Source organism: Gavialis gangeticus, unplaced genomic scaffold (assembly GCF_001723915.1).
Source record: "Gavialis gangeticus isolate Ggan-Ray unplaced genomic scaffold, GavGan_comp1, whole genome shotgun sequence".
In the NCBI taxonomy this organism is placed as follows: domain Eukaryota; kingdom Metazoa; phylum Chordata; order Crocodylia; family Gavialidae; genus Gavialis; species Gavialis gangeticus.
The window spans coordinates 132,051,705-132,060,378 of record NW_017728992.1 but is presented as its reverse complement, the minus strand read 5'-3'; positions in this window follow the sequence as shown (position 1 = coordinate 132,060,378).

Sequence of the window (8,674 nt, the reverse complement as noted above, 5' to 3'; positions counted from 1 at the left end):
TGGGGGGGGGGGGGGGTGCAGGGCTGGATACAGAGCTGGGGGCGGGAAAATGATGGCAGGGATGGAGAGCTGCCATGACGGTGGCGATGGACTGGGAGGGCGAAGCCATTGATGCTGGCCTTGCCCCCCTCTCCGCCCCCCCCGGCTCTGCTCCTTGGAGGCGGCAGTGGCGCGGGGTGGTGGTGGAGGGAGACAGAGGGAACAGAGTGGGGCGACTGAGTGCTGCCATGATGGTGGGGATGGAGTGGTGGGGAGAGGAGCAAGACCAGTGCTCCTTGGAGGTGGCAGCAGGACAGGGTGGTGGTGGTGCAGTGCTGCTCTCACCCGCCCCCCATCCTCTCTATCCCTGCCATCATAGCAGTGCTCCATCCCTGCCGTTATTCCTGATGGGCAATTCACTAGTACATATATAATGATTGCGTGTTTGCCACCTATTCACGCCAGTGTTTTAAATAATTTGTAATGGTTTCATCTTCATATAAAAATTTTAATTAATAAAAAAGTTTAACAAATTAAACAAAGTAGTTTAATTAAAGAAAAAATAAGAATAAATCTTTCACAAGGTCATATAATAATAGGTGCCTTAGAAATCCCATAGTTGGATAGACCATATAAACAACCACACTTATTTAAATCATAACATCTTACAACATATAAACAAGCAGAGTTAAAATAACTTCCTCTTCCTTTTGGTAACTCTCAGATTGCTATATCAGACCTAGGTTTAATGATAAAACATACAGCGGGGAATTGGAGGAAATCTCTCTGAGGTTTCATTGCTGTTTCTCAGTCATGGGAGAGCTGGCTAGACTTTCTGTTTGTAGAAGGAATAAGGAAAGCATTCTTCATCCAATCCAGTGCATATACCTTTTGACCCCATACTTACCAGTAGGGTCCTAAAAAAAGGAAATACTGTAGTACTATAGAGTTTACAAATGGGGATCTGTCTACTGAGATTCCCTGTTACACATGGATCCTTGAATCATGATCTGAACCCATTCTCCACTAAAAATAGGGTGAGGAGCAGCACCTTGTCTTAACATGCTTCTGTCAGACTAGAAGAGATGTGTTGACTAGACATACAGTTCAGAGGATTTAAAGATTTGGCCATCATGTGCTACTTGCTACTCAAGACATTCCACATGTAAATTTAGCCAAGAGTAAATACAGAAATTGAGCCAGCAGCAGAGAATGAAAAACCTATATGCTGCATGCTACCTTTGCCATAACATCTCCAGACAGGATTTCACTTTCTGTACCTCTACCTCTGTCTGCATCATATATGGCAAGTTGGAGTAAAGGAACTAGATTCTGGTCTCGACTATGGGGCACATCCCCACAAGTGGGAACATGCGTTTTCACAGTGACAACTATCAGCGGCACAAATTTGTGCCGCTGCTGGTTGTCCTTGGGCACACTCCTGCATGCGCACTCTGGCACATGGCAAATTGACCCATGTAGGGGAGGGGAGGCTGAGGCCAGCACTTGGGCTGGCCCCAGCAGCCTTACCTGGGTTCTGGGGGCCTTGTACGACTGCAGCAGCTGCAATCCTGGCACGTGGAGCCTGGCCAGCAACTGCAGTGGGGCTCTGGTTGTCCAGGCTCTGGTTTCAGGCAGCGCTTGCTACAGCCATGTGTGCCATGCTGCTTTTTTTCATGCATTTTTTTGACAGCAGGATCTCCCAGTGTCAAAAAACCCCTCTGCACTGGTGATCAGCAGCACAATTAATGCATGCATGTGGGGCATGTGGTTTGTGGTGCTGCAGTTGGGTTTGCGGTGCCACAAACCACACGTGCACGCTCATGAGGACGTGCCCTACCAGAGCAAATCCAATGGAAATGGGAGGTGGTCTTCAGTGACTCATGAAAAGCTAGGGCATCTTAGAGTTCTCACTGAAAATAACAAACAAGCCTTAAGGGTTGCAGAGCCCAAAAGGTTTATTTAGTTCAGCAGCTGCTATTATTGAAATCAGCCTTTAGATGCCCTCATCTAAATAAATGCTTTCAAGGATAAAGGGTGAATAATGTCTCAACATATGGTTCCCCTTAGAGCATTTCTTCATCATTTAAAAAAATGCATACATTTGGGATAATTTTGCATGCATTCTTCTAGGATATCTGCAAGTTTTATTTGAGAGACCTTAGGGTTATAAAATACATTATGCAGGGCAAAATATTTTTCCCCAAAACAATAAAAGCTTGCTCTCATGTCTGCTCTAAATCTGTTTGGAACACTGGTGCATGTTTACCAGATACCTTCTTGGCTACGGTCTGGTATCTCTGCTTTATATAGTCAGTGGTTTCTGGCTTCACAACACAGCCCTTCGACAGAATTCTGACTTGCTTGCCATACCATTTTCTATTCTTCAGCATATTTTTCAGCATCCAGACATAGATTTAGGTTTAAGCACTGGAGATGGAAATGGTTACTTTACCATTTCAGATGTAGGGAAAGGAGTTCTTCTTAGTTTATCTTGGTATATCAGCTTTGTTTCGGCATTTTTCTCCCATGGTAACCTTGTTACAACGAAAAAACTTCATACTTCTGCACATTCTCAGATTTATTGAACAAATTGTATTACATTTCCCATTCTCCATGGGAGTGTATCCTTGTATCAACATTGTGGGAATTTACATTCTTTCTTCAACTGATCCTTTTCCCCCCTTTTCCCTTCTATTACTTTTCATGACTTTGTTGCTTAATTACTCTGCACCTATTCACTGATGAAAACAGATAATTTTTTTTAAAGGAGCAGCTTTTGAATGATAAGGTATGAAACCTTCCCTCTCTGTCTGTGAGGACACACGTAAGTTGGCATACTCCAGATTTATGTATTAGGAGACTGGGTCAGTTGATGTCAGGGCAGTGCTCAAGAATTTGCTTATTTCCTACCTGAGTTTGATGACTGTCTATACAATAATTTTCGTGACATATTTTTCAGGCTTATCTGTTCTCTCCTGGATCATCCGTTTTGTCTTGGATGCTATGCTTTATATTTGGGAGTGGCATTATTCAGTGTTTCCACCTTGGTAATGTTGATATTTTAGGGGTTTTGCGGTATTGACTTCACATTCAGGAAACAAATGCATAACCCGTCCCCCCCCCAAATAATAATTGCAGCAAACAAATATTCTATTTGGATATGAAGTTTCGGTTAAAGTGTGTCAGACCACCCAACATGTATAAATAATTCAGCCTTATCTCACTTAAATTACCTAGCACATGAATATGCCTTAAAGCCACCCTGCTACATGATAGGTGCAATAATGTTTAAGCATGACTAAAGCCATGACTCATGCATAAGCCTCAAGTTTATATATAATGAATTTTTGCTAAAAGCTGAGTCTGAATCAAAGAGGGAGTAAGAAAGAAGCTATCCCTTTTCTCCCTTTAACCAGGGACGTCAGCACTGATCTTAGCAATAGCACTAGCTTCCTAGATGTAGGAAGAATTCTCTGGTTTGGAAGGCACTGGGAGAGGTACAAGTTTCAAAGGAAAACTATTGATACAGAGAGGGAAATAACATGTGAAGAACCAGACTTTCCTCCCTTAGTTTAGACTGGGTGAGTGTCTCACATCCCTCTGCTGGTAACACATTGTTAGCTGAGTGTAAAATGGGGGGCTTAGGCCCTCCCACCAGGGCTCAGAGTCTAGGTACAGGCACTCAGTGAATAACAGTCTGCCTGGATAGGAGCAAGCTTGAAGTGATGAAGGTGGAAGGTAATGAGGGTTAAGGACCATGAGTGAGTGCTGAGGAGAGAAAAGTCAGAGTGAAGTTGTCTCTTTCTTACTGTCTGGAAAGGAAAGAAAATTTGGTTCTGTCGTGAATTCAAGGTGATACTGGTGAAGAATAACTGGGCTCAGAAGCCAAAACAAAGCTGACTCACCTGTAAAGGCAGTAAAGGTAGTGACCTCCTTATGCTGAGAAAATAAAGGAAAGAGAGAATGTCTGAATACTGATATCTAAATCTTCACAAAACAGAAACAAGCATTAAATATGCCCCTGAGATCATGGCATTATACTGTAGTTCATCACTTGAACGTCAGGCACTATATATTTTTTCATTTTACTATTTCTGGCATTCATATTTTTTTCCAGATTTATTTATTACTTGTTTGAAATCCTATCTTTGAAGAGGCTGCAGGATTATCCGTCTTATACCTGGGGATAGGGCATTTCTTTTCTTGCCCCCCTGTAGAAAATGGTGATTCAGACCTACATTGTCCTAATCAAGCGCAGCCTTTCCTAGGGCAGCTAGCTGTGTCCTTGGGGGGCGGGGTGTGCAAGTAATCAGCTTTATGTATTGCTTTGCAGCTGAGCAGGGCCTGTTTTGTAAGCCGGTGGGAAGAGGATCAGAGGCAGTAAGTACCCTGTTTTCTCACTGCCCCCTTTTTGACATCATGCTCAGAGCAGAGAAGCAGCAAGTAGTCACCATTTCCCCCAGAGGTTGCTTTTGCCAGAATCCCTTGTACAGCCAGATTATTGTCTGATAATCTCTCTTCCTTTGCACCCTTGTCTATCCCGTCTGGCCCTTAACATAAGTTGGGAAAACACCACTCCTTACATTGTGTTTTCCATGACTTAGCAAAAAGATAGAGGAAAATGGTGGATATGACCAATAAGAAATAAGCTGATTTTCTTACTGATCCCCAATGCTTTCTCATCTTTAATTTGCTGTTATTTTCTAGGATTCTAATTTAAAAAATCCTCCAAGAGTTTCAGTTAAATTCTCCCCGCAATCAAAACTGCTGAACATCTTTGGCTGTTGAGAAACAGATTTGTGTGTGCATTTGTATGGGCATAGATATAAATAGCTGAACGTAAACCCCATTTTTAAGATTCTTAACTGTAGTTTTTCAAAGGAAAACACTTAAATGTTGAACTTTTGCTCTAATTCTGATATGTGCTATAATTATCCCAAGCCACTAGCTGAAAGTTTGAGAAGATACACTACAATTTATGTTCTGGGCTTGACATTTTCTAAAATAAAACATTAAATGCAATAAAATTGCTACTCTGACTAATATAATCAGCACTGCTGGTATTCTGTTATCATGTACTCATTAGATCTAACAGAAGAAAAATACTTTTTTGTAGTGAGTGGTCCAGATTTAGCTCTGAATATAATTTTTTCCCCCAGGTTTTTTCTGAACATGGAGCTTGCAGTGGTGACGAATCTTTAACAGGGTTGTAGCAATGCATAGCATTAAGATCCGCTGCTCTGTACTAGGGGGATTGACGAGCACAACCGTCAGAAAAAGGCAGTTCTAATAAGGTAAGGACAACAACTAGGCTGGGTAGATGATGTGGAATTTGATTATTTCCCTAGAACTTCCTTATGAGCTAACAGTGTGCTGTTGTTGCGAAGAAGCCTAATGGCATACGGGGTTGCATGGGCAGGAGTACTGCCAGCAGAACAAGGGAAGTGATTATTCCCCTGTTCCACACTGGTGAGGCCACATCTGGAGTACTGCGCTCAGCTTTGGGCACCCCGCTACAGAAAGTATGTGGACAAATTGGAGTGTCCAGTGGAGGGCATAAAAAATGGTGAGGGACATGACTTTTGAGGAAAGTCCGAGGGAACTGGGCTTATTTAGTGTAGAGAAGAAGAGACCGAGGGATTTAATAGCAGCCTTCAGCTACCTGAAGGGAGGTTTGAAAGAGGATGGAGCTAAACTGTTCTCAGTGGTGGCAGATGACAGAACAGGGAGCAATGGTCTCAAGTTGCAGCAAGGGAAGTTTCAGTTAGATAGTAGGATAAATTTTCTCACTAGAAGGGTAGTAAAACATTGGAACAGGTTATCCAGAGAGGTGGTGGAAGCTCCATCCTTGGAAGTTTTTAAGACCTGGCTAGACAAACCTTTGGCTGGGATGAATGACACGTGCTTCCGGCGGCAGGGCGGACATGGGGGTGTTGGGAGCATGGTGGTGGTAAGTGGGAACTCCTGCAGATGCCACTGGTGCTGTCAGCAGCAGGGAGATGGGGGTAGGGGTGTGAGTGCCGACCAGGGGTTGGCAACCACCCACAGATGCTGCTGGCAGCGTCAGTGGGGATCACGGACTGCCCGCAGATGCCACCGGCGGTGTCAGCGGTGGGGTGGCGAGCAGCGACTGCCTGTAGGCACCACCAACAGTGTCGGTGGCGCCTTTTTGTAGGGGGTACATGTGCACCCGTGTGCACCCCCTACACATCGCCCCTGTTGGCTGGGATGATGTAGTTGCGTATTGCCCTATTTGAGCAGAGGGTTGGAATAGATCACCTCCTGGGGTCCCTTCCAACCCTAACTTTCTATGATTCTATGACAGCTGCTGTTGTCAGGGCCTGTCTCTACTGGTTGTAAGTTAAAGTTGTCTCTCTGGTGGACTTCTCAGGGATGGTATTCATTGCAAACATAGTGCAGATTCCTACTGTCTTTTTCTCCTTCACCCCTTCAGTTTGTTCTTTCCTTTCATGTGAGAACAATCAAGGCCAGCATATAATCTAATCTAGGGTGAATTTGGCTACTTTGTGTAGGAATTAAACACAAATTTATTAATCATTAGACTTTTTTTTCTGTAATGGACTCTGACATCTCCTGTCTAAGAGCTTTAAAATCCCATCTGTGCTGTTAACATTTTTGTACTCTATAGAGCAGATCTTAATTCATAACACTGAGTCCTGGTTTAAAAAAATTAAAATGACAGCATTTTCCTGTGTGGAAGATTAGAGACTGTTTACATTTTCTTTTCCTATTTCTGCCTCCATTGCCTCCCCAACCCCTCCATAGCCCCCACTCCCTGTCTGTTTGTCCATTTCTTTACTCCGTTCACAAAAAAACCCCAATGAAACCAAAGCACTGGGTGGCTCTGGTCCTTGACCAGATAAAAATTGGCACAAACAATGGATTTGTTTGCATTGTGATCTGCTCATAGTTAGGCTTGGACACATCTGATCCCTTCTCGTGTAAGCAAGTTCATTTCCTAGGACCTTCAGTCAGGAATTCTCTACCTCTGGCTCCTCAAATAAAACTAATGAGCTATTTTGTAACAACAGTAAGCTGCATCAGGGAGTTCACTGAGGAAGCAATCTTGGTGTACATCCCTGCTGGGTAAAGTCACTTGGCCTACAGTTCCATGCTTTACAATGCCCTGGAGGCGTGTGCCAGTAGCCTATTAGCCTATTAATGAACATCCTGTTCTTGCGTCTTGCTTTATTGATATTAGACATCATATGTCAGGGGTAGGGATTTGCTGTCTAAAGAATGGTGGTGATGCCAGGAAAAGGATAGAAATAGGATGCCTAGGATAAATGCCCAGGATCAGTGCATTTGTGCTGCAGCCTCCATTGGAGGGATCCTTTTGAAAATGTAAAGGATAGTGGCAGCCTGAATCCACCTGGCAGTATCAAATAGGTCAGTGCCATCTTTGGGGTGAGTTCCCTCTTCATTGTGTTGAAGTGGGTCAGGCCGGAGCAAGGAGGTCTTGCTTATATTTCCCTGGGGCTATCAAGAATACAGCAGGCTCATATTCCATAATCTCTGCAATTGGATATTAATAAAATGGTGTTTCTTAGTTAAGCAGAATTTGAATGAAATTAAAACCTAAATCACAGTTATGCTTCTAGAAACTGATAGCATTAATGATGTTGTGTCTGGTCTTGTGAAATGCTAAGCACTTCAGTTTCAACAGAGGTAACTTGCAAGAGGTTAGTGTTCTTACAAGATCAGAGTTGTAGCAAGGTATTTCACCATCTGGGACTGATAGAGGGAATTATGCAGACTACCTGACAGCAGGAGCAGGGTCAGGGAAGCAGACTCTTACCTGGCCCTGCTTTTTGTTTGGGCAGCAGCTGCTATTCAACAATGCTTCCTAGTATAGGTTACGCACCCCACCCTGTATGGAATGGAAATACAGCATGGAAACGACTGCTGGACTCCCATACTACCTAGGAGCATGGGCAAGGTCCTCTTTCTGCCCTGTGCAAACATGGAGGGAAGGTGGTGCCTTCCCCAGGGAACTGGACTCTAAGACAAAGGAGAGCAGATGAATACAGACAGGTGAGTAAGAGGGAGCAAAGAAACAGTTCACATGTCTGCCCTGCTGCAGTGCCATACCATGGAAACTCACCCTGCTCCCTCCCTCCACATCTCAGAGGCAGTCTAACCACCTAGGAGCTGCCTTGGACAATAACTACACTGTAGACGCAGCCTGGGAATGGGGCTCAAGCCGGGTTTAAGCAGGGCCATGATGGGTCTCAACGATTAGAAAAGCTGAGCTAGAGGGGGAGAGGAGCTGTACTGCCTTGCCACAGGGGGCAGGACCTTTGCCCAGGGGTTGAAGCGCAATAAAGCCTGCTTTGATGGGCTCTCAGGAAACACTGGAAGGGGGGTGGGACAAGGCACCAGGCTGCTCAAGGGAGCTGGGGCATCTCCTTCCTTGAAGGCTGGCAAGGCTCTGTTTGGGGCCGTTTAGCCCAGGCGCTGCCCACCCCGATGCCGCGAGCAGGAAGGCTGCTTAGAGCAGACGATTCCTCTGGGTCCCAGACTCCCTTCCCCGCAGGAGCCGGGCTCTGCGGCCACAACCCGCCACCGCAGCTGCAGGCGAGGGCTGTGCCGGCAGCTCCGCCCCGGGCAGAGCGGGTCGCCATGGGCTGTGCCCGCGCCTGCGCTCCTGGCGCCGCCACGGGCAGAGAGC